Source organism: Sarcophilus harrisii, chromosome 6, assembly GCF_902635505.1.
Source record: "Sarcophilus harrisii chromosome 6, mSarHar1.11, whole genome shotgun sequence".
Classification (NCBI taxonomy): Eukaryota; Metazoa; Chordata; class Mammalia; order Dasyuromorphia; family Dasyuridae; genus Sarcophilus; species Sarcophilus harrisii.
Window position 1 is genome coordinate 221,592,464 of NC_045431.1, and position 19,407 is coordinate 221,611,870.

The following is a 19,407-nucleotide window of genomic DNA, read 5'->3' on the forward strand; positions in this document are numbered from 1 at the left end:
GCCCAGCTCTGTCTGGCAGATGAGGAAACTGAGTCAGAAAGGGATAATAGCCTGCCCAAGGTCACACAGCTAAGAAATGATTGAGTTATAGAAGAGAGTGGGAGTGCTGCCCCAAACTCCAACAACGGGCTTTTTCTGACTCATGCTGAAGCTTGCTGGGAATCCTCCATGGTCCCAGAGGATGCAAAGAATTCCATGACTCAGCCCATGGTGGGCAAATATTTGTGTTTGAGCCAGGCAGCAAAAGCCCTTGGTTCTAACTCCATACTGAACCAGTCATTGATTTTTCCCTAGTTCTTTGGGACTTGAGATCTCTCTCTGTCTCTCCATCTCTCTGTCACTGTCTCTGTCTCTGTCTCTGTCTCTCTCTGTGTGTCTCTCTAATCTTTGTCTCTCTCCTCTCTTCTTCTTCCTTTCTCTCTCTTTTTGTCTTTCTCTGTTTCTATCTCTCTCTGTTTCTGTCTCTCTCTCTTTCTCTCTCTCTCTCTCTCTCTCTCTCTCTCTCTCTCTCTCTCACACACACACACACACACACACACACACATACATATACACACAACATTTTGACTATTGTGGCTATTTTGATTGCTGTCCTAATATTTACAAAAAGGAACCTCCAAATATAAATCAATTCCAATCCTGCCTCAGACATTTACTAGTTATATCTGGGCAAATCACTTAACACTTTTTGCCTCAGTTTCTCCATCTGTAAAATAGAGAAATAGCAAACTTTATTGTTGTTGCTCAGACATGACCAACCCTTTGTGATCATTTGGACCTTTTTTTTGTGGCAAAGACTCAGAGTCCAACCTTCTACAAGGAGCTTTCTCCAGTCTTCCTTAATCTTAGTGCCTTACCTCTAATACTACTCCAATGTATCCTGCCTCCCTCTTCTTTGTACCTAATTTATTCATGATCTTCTTAGAGAATTAATTCCTCCAGATTGTTGCCTTTCTTTCATTCTTAGCACTAGCATAGTGCCTGTCACATAGTAGGGGCTTAATAAATACCAGTTAACTGACTGACTTAGTGAAGAACAGAGAAAATGCCAATTTTTCTGACTACAGAAAGTAGGAAGCAGTCTAACATGTAATAAGCTTCAAAAGACAGTTGACTAGATAGTGAAACCTTTAATGGCCAAACAGAAGAATATGATCTGAAAGGTAATTGAGACCCACTGGAGTCTTTTGAGAAAAAGAGTGACATGGTCAGATCTGTACTGGAAATTAAAATTCAAGCAATAACGAGGTTCTCCTTTCCACCTATCAGATCGGCAAATATGACAAAAGAGGAAAATGACGAATATTGGAGGGGATTCGGGAAAAGTCACATCAATGCACTGTTGGTGCAGCTATGAATTGGTCCAGTCATTCTGGAAAGCAATTTGGAATGGTGCCCTAAATGCTATTAAATTGTTCATATCTCGTGACCCAGTTATACCATTACTAGACATATATATGCACACACATATTCCCACAGAAATCAGAGAAAGAAGAAAAGAATTTACTTGCACAAAAGTGTTTATAGCTATTTTTCATAACAAAAATAGAAACAAAGGGATTGTTCTATTGTGGAATGGCTAAACAAATTATGATATATAAATATCATGTAAATATTATTATAGAAATTGAATAATCTCAGAAAAACTGAGAAGACACCTATGAATTGATAGAAAGTAGAATGAGCAAAATAAGGGGAACAATTTCTACATTGATAATAAAACTTTTTTTTCTTTAAAAAAACTTTAGAAAGCTGATCAATACTATGGTAAATTATGAGTTGAGAGAATTGAAAATGAAACACAAAGTCTATCTCCTACCAGAAAAGGTGAGGCTTGAAATACAGAATGAAATATCTGTTTTTGGACATGGCAAATGCATATCTTATATGAAGATTTGTTTTTCTTTTTATTGTTCAATTGGGAAGAGGATGGTAGGAGGGAGAGAGAATAAATGCTTGTATAAATAAAATGGTACTTGAGGTTTTTTTATAGAATGGTAATACTCAAGAGAAAGAGAAAAGTTCAGATGAGGGGGGAGTTTGGAAGGAAAGATGAGGAATTTTGTTTAAGAAATGTTGAGTAGGAATTATCCACTCTGCTATGGCTAAATATATAAAATTGATTGTCATCCTCTCCAGATATCCAGCTGTCACATGGGCCATCTCACTAAATACCTGCTCTACCCAGCCCCTCCTATCACCACAACCTCTTCCTCCACATCTCCTCCAGCATTGGACCCAAAAACTGGACTTGAATTCATGTGCCATTCTTGAGGAAGCCAATCAATTAATGTTTGGAACTGTCACCTCAGAACCCAACTCAGTCAACTGAGTGTGTGACAACTAGCCTGTTCAGGCCCCTATATTTATCTATTGACTGTGCTCACCCACAAATTCATGCTCCAGGTTTGAAAGCCATCCAGATCATTTACAACTGGTTCTACCAAGAATATAATTATGATCCTTGGTTATCTCTCACCTATATCTATTATTTTGTTCTTTTAAGATGTAAATTCCTTCAGAGCAAAGTGTCTTTTTTTTTTTAAATAATTGCATTCCTGGTGTTTAGCACTGTGTCTGATACATTATCATGTGCACTTAATTTTTTTTTTCATTTATTTATAGAGATAATTAAAAACCCTTGAGAGCTGATTAAATCACTAAGAGTGGGGAAGATGAATTGTGGTTTGTCCATTCTGGAAGAGGACCAGGACATCAGGAAAGTGATGTCATGAGTTGCAAGTGACTTGGATTTAAGTGTAGGAGGGCTGTGAAAAGTCACCAGCCTCATTCTCTCCTCCAGAGTCATCTGGGCTCAGTGGCAAGATATAGCTATAGAACGGAACAACTAGAAATGGCCCCAGAAAGACCATTTGAAGTCATCCAGCCCATCCTTCTTTGTTTCACAAAGACCCAGGGGAAGGAAGTATCCTTCCCAAGATCATGGTTAGTTGTCAAGGTAAAACTAGAATCCAAGTTTCCTGATATCTGGTCTAGTATGCTTTCCAATATATTAAATTTTAAGACATGGTAGCAATCATTAAAGCTCTAGAGAAAGGTAACTAAGTTTATCAAAGGAATGGAGAGATATCATCACAAACAAACTAATTTAAAAAAATCCATCTTCTTGAACTGAAGAGACCCAAGAAAGAGTATGTAATGCTACCTATCATTAAAAGGGATTTGTATGCTAAATCCCAATTACTGTGTAACACATTGTTAGACCCACAAAAGAATATTTGCTCTGAAACAAGGAGAGTTAGATCTGCATGCAATATATCCCTGCCCTCACTCTCTCTGAGTATTTTTTCTTTGTTTCTCAACTAGATGAATCCTCACACTCAAAGACCCTCAATGGGAATTCAAAAAGCACCTATTAAGCATCAAATATGTACAAATCACAGTGCTAGACCCAATAGATTTTTGTTTTTTTAAAAAAGGAAAGTAGTCTCTGCCCTTATGAGGCTTATATTCAATTGAAGAAGGAAAAAACCTTTACTAAATAAATGTATAAGATAGTTTAAGGAGGGAAAGATCAAAATAACTAGAATAGGAATTCTAAAGTTGAAGTTAATTAAGGAATCTGTAAACAAACTTTAGGGGATCTATGAACTTGGATAAGAAAAACATGTAAGCACACACACACACACACACACACACATATATATATATATATATATATATATATATATATATATATATATGTCTTTCACTAGCCTTTAACTGAAATTTATTGTTTCCTTCCATTTTGGATGTAAACAACCAACCATTATTTGGAGTAGTGGATGCTTTGCTACCAAAAAGATCCATGACTAAAATAAATAAATAATAAGTCTGAACTAGGGGAAAAACTAGAGTGGGAAAAAAGGAAAGATTTTCTTAGAAAAGAATTGAACCTTAAGGGAAGCTTAAGTTTCTAAGAGGTGATAGAGGAGGGAGTGTCTTCCAATGACAGGGAACAATCTGTGCCCAAACACAACAACAGATGACAAAATTAAGAATTTAGGGAATGGAAAGTAAGGTTTCTAGAATGTAGAGTCCATGAAAAATGGCTAATGAGGCTGGAAAGGGAGGCTAGGGTTAGACCAAGAAGGGATTTTGTGAGGAATCGGTATTTTGTCATACAGGCACTGGGGAGCCACCAAAGACTATTGAGCAGGCGAATGACACAGTCCAATTTGTATTTTAGTACAATGGTTTTGGCAGCTGTGTGGAAGATAGATTGAAGAGGTGAGAAATTTTCCAGCATCTCCTTCTTTATGAAGCCCCAAAGTCACCTTTACCTGGCAGGCACTCAATAAATATCCCCTGATTAGTTCATGCTCCTTTCAGAAAAAATATAGCATAGAAGAGAAGGTAGATATGAACAGCACAGTGCTTCTTAACATCCATCTAAGGTTCATGAAGGGCAATAGGAAGCCTTTTGAGCATGTAAGGCCTGAGTTCAGGTCCCATTGTGACATTTTGTACTAGATGTTGTGACTGATCAAGTCTCCTAAACTTTCAGAGCTCCAGTGTTCCTAAAACAGGTATAATAGACATCCACAGGTGTAACTTAAGTACCTTATATACTATGTCTATATACTCACACAGATCTTTCTGTCTCTATCTCTGCCTCTGTCTCTGTCTCTGTCTCTCTGTCTCTCTCTCTCTCTTATTCTCTCTGTCTGTGTCTCTCTCTTATTCTCTCTGTCTCTCTCTCTGTGTCTCTCTCTCTCTCAGTCTCTGTCTCTATCTCTGTCTCTGTCTCTCTCTCTCTCTGTCTCTCTGTCTCTCTCTGTGAGACAGAGCATTAGTGAGAAAGAATCACACTGCAGAAGAAACAGCATTGGATTTAAAGTGAAAGATTTGGCTGCCAGCCCAGTGTTACCATACACTCCCTGTGTGATCCTGGGACTCAGTTTCCATTTCTGTGAAACGAAGGACCTGTATTAGATTATGTCCAAGGGTCCTATTACTTCTAATCCATAGTCCTGCCATTATGAAAATTATATCTTGAGTGTTCCACTACACAAGCCTGGAGATATCCTGCCACAGAGAAAACATAATCCTGTAGGTCGGGAGGCTGACTAATAATTTTTGCCTCAGCTACTAGTTAGTTCTGTCACCTTCAGCCAAGTCACAATGACTCTGGACCTCAGTTTCCTCATCTCTCAAAAAGGGGGTTGGTTTTGATGATCTCAAAGGCCTTTTCAAGCCCTAAATCTACCCTCCTGTGCAGAGCTTTAATTAGAAAGTTTTGCACGAAGGGCGAGCAGAATGAAACACACTGGGGGAAACCAATGGTGTGGCCACGCTAGGGAGAGTCTCACCTAATATAGGGCTGGGAAATTCTGGGGAAAACATGAGCCATTTTCCACTGTTAACTTCTTCTTGCTAAAGAGGCATCTAAAGCCATAGAGAGTCAGCAGGACTTGTGTTCAAGTCACGTACATACTAGATAGAATTAACCCAAAGAGGGTGGGATGGGTCCCCAAAGGGATGACCCGGCTCAGTTTGGAAATAGAGCAAATTCCCAGCATATTAGAGGAATTGGAGCCCTGGGTAACCTCTGCATTTCCATACAAGGCAAGATACACAGCCTAGATAGACAGATAAGATAAAAAAGAGAAGGAGAGAGACAGAGACAGAGACACACAGAGAGATAGAGAGAGACAGAGAAAGAGACAGAGATACAGAGACACAGAGAGAAACAGAGAGACAGAGAGAGACAGAGAAAGAGAGGAGAAAGAGAGAGAAGAAGAAAGAGGGGAGAGAGACGGAGACAGAGACAGAAACAGAGAGACAGAGACAAACACAGAGAAAGAGACAGAGATACAGAGACACAGAGACACAGAGAGAAATAGAGAGACAGAGATACACAGAGAGAGACAGAGAAAAAGAGAAGAAGAGAGAGAAGGAGAAAGAGAGGGGAGAGAGAGAACTAGAGAGTTATAGGTAGTGAGTAAAAAGATAACCAGATAGAGAGGTAAGCAGGAGATAAATAAGATAGGTAGGCAGTATTTAGATAACAAGAGAGAGCTAGTAGGTCAATAGATAACTGGATAGATCTGATAGAAACTTAGTTGATAGATAAACAGATAAATAATACCTATTTGGATGAATGGCTCAACAAATGAATCCACTAAAAGTTGCAGAATGGTTGTGAATCTCCATTGTTAGAGTAAGTTTCCTCATAAGGAGCTCCTTCTACCAATGAAGTTTCACATCTATAACTCTCCTCCAAAAAAAATCTCCAAAACAAAAAAATTAGTTTCTAAGTTTTGTTGTTTTTGCCATTTTGGAAGACTGGAGTCTGTGTCCTCTGGGGCAAAATCCTGCTTTCCCTGCCCTCTTTATGGCTCTGATCCTGGCTCTAAGATCTCTAAGGCTCATTCCTACACTAGAGTATGGAGAGGGGATTCTTTTACTCAATAGTAGCTATTCTTCCTATTTAATGCTGCTCATATGACTAACAAAAGCCCCAGAAATTCTCAGTTAATTTCCCTGTGAGTCATGTGGAGGCCCTTTGTCCGGGCATAATGTATTGCGTGGCCCCTTGGCAAGGCAAGTTCTGTCTGTTTGCCTCAATGAGCCATGGTGACAGCCCTGACCTCCATCCTCCACTGATCTCCCTGGAACTTATATCCTTTCCCTCCCCCTGAAGAATGAAGGCTAGCTCTCTCAGACCCCCACGAAAGCCATTTCAGTCCCCTGAAAATTATCTCTTCCACCAAAATGGGGTGATTTGTTGTGAGCCATGGGTCCTTTCTCACAAAATCCTCCCCCTTCCCTTCCTCCACCCAGCCGGCTTTAATTCAGTGTCCATCTCTTTGTGAATGGGTTGGGGGGATTTCGGATCAGTGCCTCCTAAAAAGATATGTGAGGATCAGGAAGGGAGGAGGAGACATCAAGGGCTTTGTCCAGAGTTCTTTTGGATGAACAGAGAGAAGGGTCATTATCTGTTTCCAATGACTGGGGAACTAAGGAGCTCCTGGGACTGAATTAGCAGAGTATTGAAGCAGACTTGGTTCCTGGAGTGAGGGGAGAACAGAGCAGGGTGGGGGTACAAGGGCAGCCCGTCACCCTGTTTTCTTTGTGAAGGAGTCTTTTTTTTTCCAATGGGGCCCCTTAGCCTCTCATCTCCCTCTCCCCCCTTCCCCTCCCGGCTCTGGTGGCAGTCTAATTCATCTTTCCCTCTAAGTGAATCACAGTTTTAATAAAGCTATTGTATTTGACCACAGGCTTAGCAAATGGTAATAAACCATGGTAAGGGAAGATCATTAAGGTTCTCCAATGCCGGCATTCAGTTCCTTCATCTCCAGGGTTCCCAGGTCTTTGATAAGAAGTAAACTCTCTTTCTCTTTTCTTAAAATTAAAATCTAAATAACAGTAAAGTTCACTTTTCATTTGGTTTCCAGTATGTTGCCTGGGAAGCAGGCAGGCGGGGCTTTCTAATTTCCTGTCTCCATTACAAGGGACTAAGGCAATGGATTTTTATGCTTGCAGCGGGCTATCCTAGCTGCGGTCCAGGATGGATCTGTAGGGTTTGTTCATTAGAAGGAGGGGACTGGTTGGGGAAGAGGATGGTCAGAGGAGGGTATCAGAAATGATTATAATTATAGAGATGGATTCATAAAAGACAAGAACAAAATGAGTTCATAGAAAGGGAAAAGCACTGACTAGAAAAAATGACTATAAATATACAGTACAGAAGAGAGAGGACAGGCTCTCTAACAAGGAAATATGGGTTCCACTCCCCTCACTAATACTTCCTATCTGTATGACTTGGGACAAATCACTTTACTCCTATGGCCGCGGGTTCCCTAGATGTAAAATGTAAGAGTTGAAATCTTTTTGAAGTCTGTCCAACTTCTGGATCTATGACTTGATGCTTTTGTACAACTCAGAAGCAAATCCCTTCCCCTTTTTGAGTCTTAGTTTCTTCATTTGTAAGATATAGGGACTGGACTAGATGACCTTTTAGATCCCTTCCAGGACTTATTATTTACATGATCCAAAGGCAAACCATTTCCTCTCTTTATACTCCCATATGTAACACAAAGTCATGGAATTAAATGATTTCTAAAGAAGTTTCCAGCTCTAAATCTGCTATTATTACTTACTAATCATATGAGTCAGAGACAAGTGACTTCTCTTTTCTGGGACTCAGTTTCTTCATTTGTAAAATGGGGACTGGGCTAGATGGTCTCTTAGGTCCCTTCCATTCTGGATCTATAAGTTTATAACCTCTGGATATAGAAGAAAAACAGAAAGGAAACAATTAGTTTGAAGAACATCCAGGGAGGATGAAAGGAAGACCACTGGACCAGGCAATCTGCTTTGGATAGAAGAGACGTCTCCAAAGCAGATGTCAAGAATACACAAGACAAAAAACCCTTCTCTTTATCACCATTTCCCCATCAGGACCACTTGGGTAGAAATCATGGATCTCTAGGACCTCCAGGGAATATCAGAATAGCATTTATATAGCTCTTTAGAGTTTGCAATGACCTAAGGAGAGCCATGATGGTGCAATGAAAAGAGCCTTGAATCTGGAGTCAGAGACTTGCTATCTGCATGATCCTGAGGGAATGATTTCCTCTCACTGGGTTTCCTCCTCTGTAAAATGTTCCCTGAACATCTCTCTGCCTCATTCTGAGATCTCATGTGATCCTTACTACAAGTCAATAAAGTATTATATACATCTTAGATAGGAAGAAATAGAGATTCAGATAGGTCAGGTTCTTATTCAGGTTCACATCATGTTTGAGGCAATATTTTAATCAAGGTCTTTAAAATGACAAGTAACCTACTTGTTTTTCTTGTGTTCTCTATTGGGAGCATGGGAGTGGGATTGTGATGGGAGGGTGAGAAGACAGACCTTGGATGATTAAAACAAATAAAATATTCAGAAGAAGACATAACAAACAATCCAAATGAAAATAGAAAGATTCATGAGAGGGTAAATCATGCTATTAAAAGATGGCTTATGTAAGTAGCATTGATAGAGATCTGCAAAGAAATAGGACCAGGAAAGTAATGAAGATGAGGTATAACAGATTCTGAATGACACCCTGAAATATTATAAGAACTATTGGAGAGTATCCATCATACCTTCATGCTTCCATATTTAGATGGATCATCAATCTCATCATTGTGGGTAGCTCCCACCAATAATGCAGCTCCGACATCTGTCTTTATTGAAGAAATGATGAACGCTGATAACATTCTAAGAAAATATTAAGAAATAGAATTAAAATTACAGAAAATCCCATGTGATATACCATAACATGGCATATATATACATATATATATATATATATATATATATATATATATATATATATACTGCAATATGTCATGAAAATAAGGAAACCTACCCGGGAGTTAAAGATAAACATGTGTTGATCACCAGGAAATTCATCTTATTCAAATATTATTGAAAACCAAAGGGCTCCAATCAAGGCAATTCTTAGGAAAATCTACTGTTCCTCAAAGATACTTAATATCTTCAATATCCAATGTGATAAAAGAATGGTTTCTCAGTGAAGAATTAAAGAATATGTGGAATATGTAATTGATATTTTAATGTTATCACAGAAGGTCAAGACATCTCAATAGAACCAATTAGTAAATCTTAAGGAATTTTTCTTAAAATGTGGAAACATCTTCAATCAATTGGGAAGGATTATGATGTTTTATCCATAAGATTAAGGAAGATGACACAGCACAGGAAACATCTTGCAATTGGCTAAAGAAATCAGATTATTTCTAGGTCCATGTATAAGAATAATAATTAGTTCGGTGATGAACCAAGCTATCAGAAACCAAGTTTGGGAACTGAAGTTTCCACTTTGAGAACTGGAGCCATGACTTTAAGAGAAAATCATTCTTGAGGGAAGGAGGGAGTTTGTCATTTTTCTCCCTTCTTTTATTCATCATGTTGTTATAGAGATTGTACTAATACAAAACAACATATCCAGCCAAGAGTAGAATTACACATTGAAAACAAAAGATGGATAAACATAGTCATTCAAGGGAGGAGATAGTTTCAATAAAAGATTTAGAGGCTATAAAATATAAAGAATTATAAATTTCCCCTTTGCTACATGTGTATCACATACATTTGATTCATACCATTGAATTCAAACTTTTAGCCCATTCTTCTCATAGACTCATGTATGTTTGTGAGAAAATATGTGCCTCAGGCATTTTTGTTAATCCATTGCATTATCCATTCTTATTACATCACCTTAAGAAAGCCTTTCTTTAAAAAAAATTCCAATGGAAGTTACTGGATTTTTGTTGAGGGGAAACACACTAGTGGGGGCTCATGATAGTATTAAAATGATAAGCTCCCCAGGATTGCCCCTAGAATTCTGAGTGGAGTAGTAATTGCCCCTTGGGAGCACTGTATCTTAATTACCAATGCATGCTAAGGGAGTGACTCCAGAGAAGATGCTACATGAGTCAAAATCTTGTGAATTCAATGCCAAATTATGTGATATAAGTGACTGTAGCAAAAGGAGGACATATTGACTATACATATCAAATAGTCAGAATTTTAAATCACAACTTAATTCCAAGTAATTTGCATACCACCATATTCTTTGTATACCTACACATGCAAATGTTTATCTCTTCTGACAGAATGTAAGCTCCTTGGGAAGAGGAGCTTTTTAATTTAACTATTTTTGTCTTTGTATCTCTGGCATCTAAAATAATGTCTGGCACTCAGCAAACAGTAAATGCAGGCTGATTGATAGATTTATATCTATAAAATACATTACACATATGATATGATTTAATTCCCACAATAACCCTGTGAGGAAGATAGTGCATGTATTATTATACTTGTTTTATATTTACCAGTTGTGTGATCTTTGGTAAAAAGCTTTGCCAATCTGGGGGATCAGTTCCCCCATTCTCATGATTCTATTCTATATAGTATAAAGAACATAATTACTGGAACTATAGTTTGGGTTCTTTTTACTTTTCATTTTTTATTAAAGCTTTTTTATTTTCAAAACATATGCATGGATAATTTTTTAACATTAACCCTGGCAAAACCTTGTGTTCCAATTTTCTCCCCTTTATACAATTATCTTGCTGCATAAGAAAAATCAAATCAAACAGAAAAAAAATGAGAAAGAAAATAAAATGCAAGGAAACAACAGCAAAAAGAGTGAAAATGCTATGATATGTATCACAACTCAGGAGTTGGAAGACTAGAATTTAAACTTGACCTCAGATCCTTAACCCCTAACTTAAACACTTAACTTCTGTTTTCCTCAGTTTCCTCATCAAGAAAATGGGAATAATAATAGTACCATTTCCCAGGGAAGGTGAAATAGTATTTGTAAGGCATTTCCCAACCTTAAACTGCTACATAAATCCCAGTTATAATTAACATTATTATTATTATTATTATTATTCCTATTGCTACTATCCCTAAGCTAATACTGAAATAGAAAATTCACTCTATACATGTGGCACAAAAGTATTTATTCTCTACTTCATTCTCTGTTAATTTTCAATGACATCACTGAAGGGATGAAAAGAGTTTTCCTTTCTTTTTAGAGCTAAACTATAGATTTACTGCCCTGTGTCTCCTTCCTGGACAGTATCACTTCCCAGAATCCAAATCACACATTTCTTCAGCAAAAGGGCAGAATATATTTGACACTAGTGTGAAGAATCTCAGGGCATATTAGACTGGGAAGCAAATTAAAGATACCCAGCACAAACAGCAGGACCAAGTTCAGCTTTGTATACAGTTTCACATTGTCGTCTGACTTTTTTCTTGAGATTCATCCTGCTTCATACCTAGGTTCTCTCTTGCAACTTTCAATCTCTGAAGAGGCAAGTTCTTTTCTGGTTCTTCTGGATAACCTTCAGGTTTAAGCTGGTTTGGTTGTTATTCCCTCAGAAGTATCTGGACTTGACCTAAAATGATGACCAAAGAAAAAGAAAGACTTGGATATATGGATCTTCCTCTTGTTGACTCCAGATTCTTTCTTTCTTACAAGATTTCACAACAATCTTCAAATGACAGAACCCCTTGTACAGCATTCCCAACAATTGTTCATCCAGCCTGTACTTGAAGACCTCCAAAGAAGGGGAACCAACCAACTTCTAAAGTAGCCTACTACTTTGGGGCAGCAAATATTGCAAATTTACTCCTGAATCAACCCCAAATCTGCCTCTCTGAGACTTTCACTCATTAGTTCTAATTCTGCTAATTCTGTAGAAGTTGAGGGAAATTATATGTAATACACTCCTGTAATGTAGTAATCTTGCAAACTTCTGCCCTAAGGCCTTGTGCCTTGCTCTACTAAATGAGTCTTTAGACCCAATCACCATTTTTCTAATTAATTTTTTTCAGTTATCATCTATTTCTTTTTCAAATATTTTTTTTCTATTTGTCACATCCCTCCTTAGTAACAATAAACATAGGTAAATTGATAAATTATGAAAATTTATGAAATGAGGGCAGATACATCCAAGTCTTTGGGTACTCTCTGGGAAAGGCCATTACTGGGATCAGGGAACAAGGTGGAAATCACATTTTAATTAAGCACAGAAGGTATAAAGACCAAAATTACATGAAAGGAGAGACAAGCAGTGAAAGGAATAAAAAGGCAGAGAGTATAAGAATAGAGGATGAGATGATGAAGGGAGTGTGGGGAAGAGGGGAGAGACTGATAATATCATTCATATAATCATGGATTCAAGTTGGGAACATGGACCCAATGGGGAAGAAAGAGTGTTGCCAGGCAGCAAATTGTGGTATCTCATTTTATAGGGTTATTTTTTTTTGGGGGGGGGAGAAGGGAAGAACTGTTATCTATGTCACCTTGAGATTAGTTCATTAACACATACAAATCAAGAGACAGAGCCAAGATGGTGAAGAAAAGGTAAAAAAATGGGGAAATGGGCAAGCAACAGAAAAAAATTCTGATTATAGAAGATTATTACAATGATAAGATCAAAACATACACACTCAGAAAAAGAAAACAAAGTCAAGGTCCCCTTGTCCAAAGCCTTCTAGAAAAACATGAATAAATTGGTCTCAGAACATAGAAGGGATCAAAAAGGATTTTGAAAGTCAAAAGAGATAGAGGAAAACATGTGAAGAGAAATGAGAGTGATGCAAGAAAATCACGAAAAAAAAGTCACAGCTTGGTAAAGGAGATCCCAAAATAGTAAAGAAAATAACATCTTAAGAAACAGATTAGGTCAAATAGTAAAAGAGATACAAAAAGCCAATGAGGAGAAGAATACACTGAAAAGCAGAACTGACCAAATGGAAGGAAGGTACAAAAGCTTAATGAAATAAATAATTCCTTAAAAATTAGAATTGAACAAGTGAAAGCTAATGACTTTATAAGAAAACAAAAACAAATGAATGAAAAAATAGAAGATGATGTGAAATATGTAACTGTAAAAATAAATGATCTGGAAAATAGATCTAGGAGAGATAATTTGAAAATTATTGGACTACCTGAAAGTCATAATAAAAAAGAGCCTAGAAATCATCTTTCAAGAAATTATCAAGGAAAACCCCTGATATTCTAGAATCAGAGGATAAAATAGAAATGGACCTTGTATCCCAAAAGAGATTTTTTAAAAAATGATAAAGGATCTATATGTTCAAAAAAGTATGTATGACATCTCTTTTCTGATGGCAAAAAATTGGAAATTGAGGGTATATCCAGTGATTGAGGAATGGCTAAACAAATTATGGTATGTGATTATGATGTTATATTATTGTGCCATATAGTGATGACCAGGATGCTCTCAGAAAAACCTTAAAAGACTTACAGAAGCTGATGCAAAGTGATGTTGTACTGTGATAATTGTAAAATGATCAGTTGTGAATGACTATTCTCATCAATACAATAGTCCAAGACAACCCTGAAAAACATGATAAAATATAAGAAAGAACTGATGTCTGATTACAGACTGAAGCATATTTTTTATTTTATTTTTCTTGAGGTTTTTTTGGGGGCATTTATGTTTTTTCCCCATGCATTGTGTAACTACACATGTATAACCTAGATAGAATTGTTTGCAATACTAATGAGGGAATGGGGAAAAAGAAAGTGAGGGAATTTGGAATTCAGAGTTTTTAAAATGAATGTTAAAATTGTTTTTAATGTAATTGGGGAAAAACAATAATTAACAAATAAACAAATGAAATCATGCAACAACAAAATAACCCATAATGAAATTATTTCAGAGTTGTCAATAAAACTTTAAATTCAAAATTATTCCACACCATATGGTGTTCTGCTACTCTTATCACAAATGCTTGAAACTGTCCCAATACATGGGCACCCAATGGGTGCCCAATACATAGAGACATATAGATAGACAGGCAGATATATAGAGATACATAGATAGACATATAAATAAATACATGGATAGACATATAGATAGAGAAATAGATACATAGATAGACATATAAATAAATACATAGACATATATAGATAGATAAATAGATTGACATAAATAGAGATAGGCATATAGATAGATAGATAAACATATAGATAGATAAGCATACATATAGATAGACATATAGGTAGATAAATAGATATATAGGCAGAAAGACATATAGATAAATAAATATTAATTTAGATAGATAGACACATAGACAGATCAACAAATAGATAGACAGATATAAATAGACAGACGGATAAACATGTAGACAGATAAATGGACAGACAGGTAGATTTAGATCAATAGATAGATTATATATTTAAATCTATATATATCTTTACAAATATATATACACACATATATTTCTCAGGACCTTTTCCTTTCCTTGTTGAGGTATAGGCTGGGTCAGTAGACATTCACAGTCTAGTGGCTTTGAGGGTACAGTGCTGACTTGTTTTTTGAGAGTGGCTATACAAATTCATAACTTCAATGACTTAAAAAAATTCCTGCCACATTTCTTCTAGGATTTCTGATTAATCTTGTGGGCAGGCTTTGCTTTTCTGTAAGGTTTTGTCTGTAGGTATTTGAGAATTATTCTCTTCTGGGTTTGTATCTTGAGCATCCCTAGCATTGTGATTGCTCTGTATCTTTTTCTTTGATTGACATATTTTTCCAGTGGCCAGCTCTGAACATCCCAGGGTTGCCAGCATAGCTGAGAGCTCTGGGTGCTCGACTTGGGATTGCAGACCCTCTGGGAATGCTGTCCTGAGTCAGGGATGGAGTCCTCTGTCCTCTCTGTTGTCCTAGCTTAGAGTTCTGGATTCTGAATCTGTGCTCTTGCTTTCTCCCTCTACCCCCTAGGTCTAGGTCTGGCCTAGGTCAGAGTTCTAGGTACTAAGTCTAGGAGCCTGGCCCAATCCTGTTCCATAGTTCCTGCCCTGATTACTTGTCTGCACATCAAATGTGTGATCGTGGGCTGGAGAGGTGATCTATTGTTGCTTCTCCCTTGATTTCCTGGTCATTTCTGATCTATTCTTCTTAGATCTTTTGTTAGGGAAAATATAATGGAAATTGGACTGCCATCTTTCTCCTACCATTTTGGCTCAGTCTTCCCTGAATGCATTTCATGAGGGTCCTCAACTTTTACTTCCCCTGTTCACTTCCCTCTTATCTCCCCTCACTCTTATACTCCTCCATCTCCTTACTAGCCACATTATTTGGGCCTGGCTTCCCTGCCTCCTTTCCGATGTTAAGAGTTATTAAGAATTTCTTTGAACTTGTCTTTTTGAGTTGCTCTATTTAACACTGAACCCAAAGCATGCAGGAGGGCCTATGTCAGGGACTAAGCCCCTCCTCTTCAGCCCTTTCTAATTCCTTTTTAGTAAGATTTTCAGTTGCTCATCAGTCATTTGGGTTTTTGGTTCAGGATTGGGATTTTTGGTTTTGGGGGGATTTTTTGGTTTTGGGTTTTTTTGTTTTTGTTTTGGCAAAAATTCTAGAGTAGTTTGCCATTCCCTTATCTAGCTCATTTTACAGATGAGGAAACTGAGGCAAACAGGGTTAAACTTGGTACCAAAAGTCACCTAGCTAGTATCTGAGGTCAGATTTGAACTCAGGAAGATACGGCTTTCTGGCTCCAGGCCTGGCACACCATATGAAATGGCACCTCTTATTTTTACTATAAGAAATGTAAACTCTTTGAGGAAAGGGACTGTCTTTTTTCCATGTATTTATATGACCAGAATATAGCACAGTACCTGGTCCATGCTAAGTGCTTGTCATTTTATTTATTTACCTACCTACCTATCTATTTTTTTAATCAGAAATAAATAAAGGAGCTTGGTCTGGCTTGACCTGTTCTTGACAAAGCCATACCAATTCATTGCAATCATCACTTCTGTTTTGAAATGTTTGGGTAGCCATCCTGAAATTCTTCTGAAATTTTAACCAGGAAGTAAAGTCAGCCTCATCAGCTTACACTTTCCAGATTTCGCTCTCTTAACTTGGAGGGGGAAAATGAGGTTTTTTCTTTCTTTCTTTTAATTTAATAAGATTTTTTCAATTACATAAAAATACAATTTTCAACATTCATTTTTTGGAAAGATTTTGAGCTTCAATTTTTTTCTCTCTTCCTCCTTCTTTCCTCCTTCTTCCCCAAGACAGGAAGGGATCTGATATAGGTTATACATGTGCAATCATGTGAAACATTTCCATATTAGTCATGTTGTAAAGGAAGAAACAGAACAAAAGGAAAAAACCATGAAAAAAATTGAGAAAATTATGCTTTGATCTACATTCAGGCTGCATCAATTCTTTTTCTGGATTCAGATGGCATTTTCATGAGTCTTTTGGACTTGTCTTGGATCATTGTAGAAGAACTAAATCAATCATGGCTGATCATTGCCTCACATTACGTTACTTTGTACAATATTCCCCTGGTTCTGCTCACTTCATTCAGCCTCAATTCATATAAGTCTTCCCAGCTTTTTTCTGAAATCTTCCTGTTCATCTCCTTATAGCCAATAGTATTTCATTACAATCATATACTACAATTTGCTGGTTATTCCCCAATTGATGACATCCCCATAATTTCCAATTCTTTGCTACTACAAAAAGAACTGCTATAAATATTTTTGTAGCTGTAGGTCCTTTTCCCTGTTTTACTATCTTTTTGAGATACAGACTCTGTAGTAGCACTGCTGGATCAAAGGATATGAACACTTTAAAGCTCATTAGACATAATTTCAAATTGTTCTCCAGAATGGTTGGATCAGTTTTCATTTCCACCAACAATGCATTAGTGTCCCAATTTTCCCATGAAAGATAAGTTCAAATCCTGACTCAGACATTTACTAGCTCTGTGATCCTGAGAAAACCCTCCCTGACTTTTTTCCCTGAGCCTCAGTTTTCCCATCTGCATGAGAGTTTTTGGACTTGATGGCCTCTAAGATTCCTCTAACTCTAAATCTAGATCCTTTGGGGAAAATTAGGATGATGCTCTAGTCCTGTGACCCACTCCCATTCTTCATGATCTTTCAAAGCTCAGTAAACTAATTGACTGATTCTTTTAGTCACCTAAGTTATGAGTCATAGAGCCAGCTGATCCAAACTCACTTGTTCCTTCTTTATTGCTGAAAGGAAATCAGAGTTCATCAAGACCAACCTTCCCCTTTTATAGGTGAGGCAATTGGGGTCCAGAGGGAGTGATGACTGATCCAGAATCACATTTTTAGTAAGTGATTGAGATGAGATTTGAAATTAGATCTTCTGGGACTTCTTCCCAATATACCACAGACTGCCAAGTTCTCTCATTATCTCCTCACTTCTTATGAGTTTCAGCTTTTCTATTGGTCTTTCTTGTTCCATTTTATCATTTCAAACTTGTTGTCCTTGGAAGAGAATATAAATCAAGATCTTCCTTCTGTAATTATCCCAACTATTCTGAGTAGTTGTGTATTCCTTAGTTGTGCCTCCTATGTATCTACATTGAATCTCTTTGGACAAATACTTTTTTCTGCTGGTCAGAATTCCTTAACTTTTTAACACATCCAAACCCAGAATTCAGTCTCACTGAATCTTAGAGCTGGGAGGAAACTCAGGGACCCAATAATTAAATTCATGCATGAACAAAAATTCTCCTTTGAGAATGGGGACCACTTGGGTTTTGAATGCTTGTAATATTTCATTTGTTTTTCAGGCATCTATGGCTCTCCCTGACCTCATTTGGGGTTTTCTTGGCAAAGATCCCGGAGTGGTTTCCCATTTCCTTTTTTTACAGGTGAGGAAACCGAGGCAAATAGGACTAAGTGACTTGTTCAGGGTCAAATAGCTAGTAAATGTCTGAGGTCAAATTTAAACTCACAAAGATGAATCTTCCCGACTCCTGGGCCAATGCTCTATCCACTTTGCTATCCAGCTGCCTTGCTTGTCACATAATAAGCACTTGATTAATGTTTGTTAATTAATTTATAAAGGGACACCTATTCCCTTTACAGCAAAAACAGTCAAGTGGACAACTTCTTTCTTGAATTAGGTCTATCAAGATGCTCACTCTACTTTGTAATTGTTAGAAAGTTATCTGGAGTACCTCTCCTCTATCCCCAACAAGGCTAAAGTTGCCTTTTTGTAACATCTACCCATGGATCCTATTTCTTCTTCCTGGAACCAAATCAAGTCGAACAAGTCCATGCAAACAAAACCCTGTCTTACCATCACTTCCACTTGATTAGCCTTTAAATTCTTAAAGACAATTGCTATACCCTACTCCAAAGCTTTCTTTTTGTTTATTCTTTTCTAGGCCTGTGACACCTCTGTGATATAATCTTTTTATTTCATCCCATTAAACCCCTGGCTCATTATGAAGTTATCTCAGGTGTATATGGTATAACTGTGATGTTTTCATGAAAGCTATTTCTTAACAAAATTATGGGGGAATGATGAAAAGCATGATTTTATTATCCTGAATGGTAAGTGTTTCAGTGACTAGAGAATTAGGTAAAAGAATCATATATTTTTGAAAGGGATAAAACTTTTAACTTTTAAAAGAAAGGAATTATAGGTTTACAGGAACAGATCTAGGAAAATTTTAGTGGACCCCAATTTCAGAATAAATTGTAAACCTGGTAGTGTTATATGGCAACCTAAAAAAGCTAATTGGATTAAGAAAGGCAGAATATGCATAATATTAGAAGGGATAATCACTTGGTCAGCTCATATCTGTAGTCTTGTGCTTTCCTCTGGGTAGCAGATTTTTGGAGGAATATTGACAAACTTAAGTGTCCAGAGGAGGGTAACCAGGTTGTTGCAGGGCCTTGAGACTATGTCCTATGCAGAATGACTGGAGATATTGGGTCTGAAGGAAAAAAGGAGTGGGGGAACATGATCACTGTCTAAATATTTGAAGGATTGTCACATGGATGGGGGATTAGGCTTATAGAATTAGCTCCTTGAGCACAGGAACTACTTTTTTTTTATCTTTGTCTT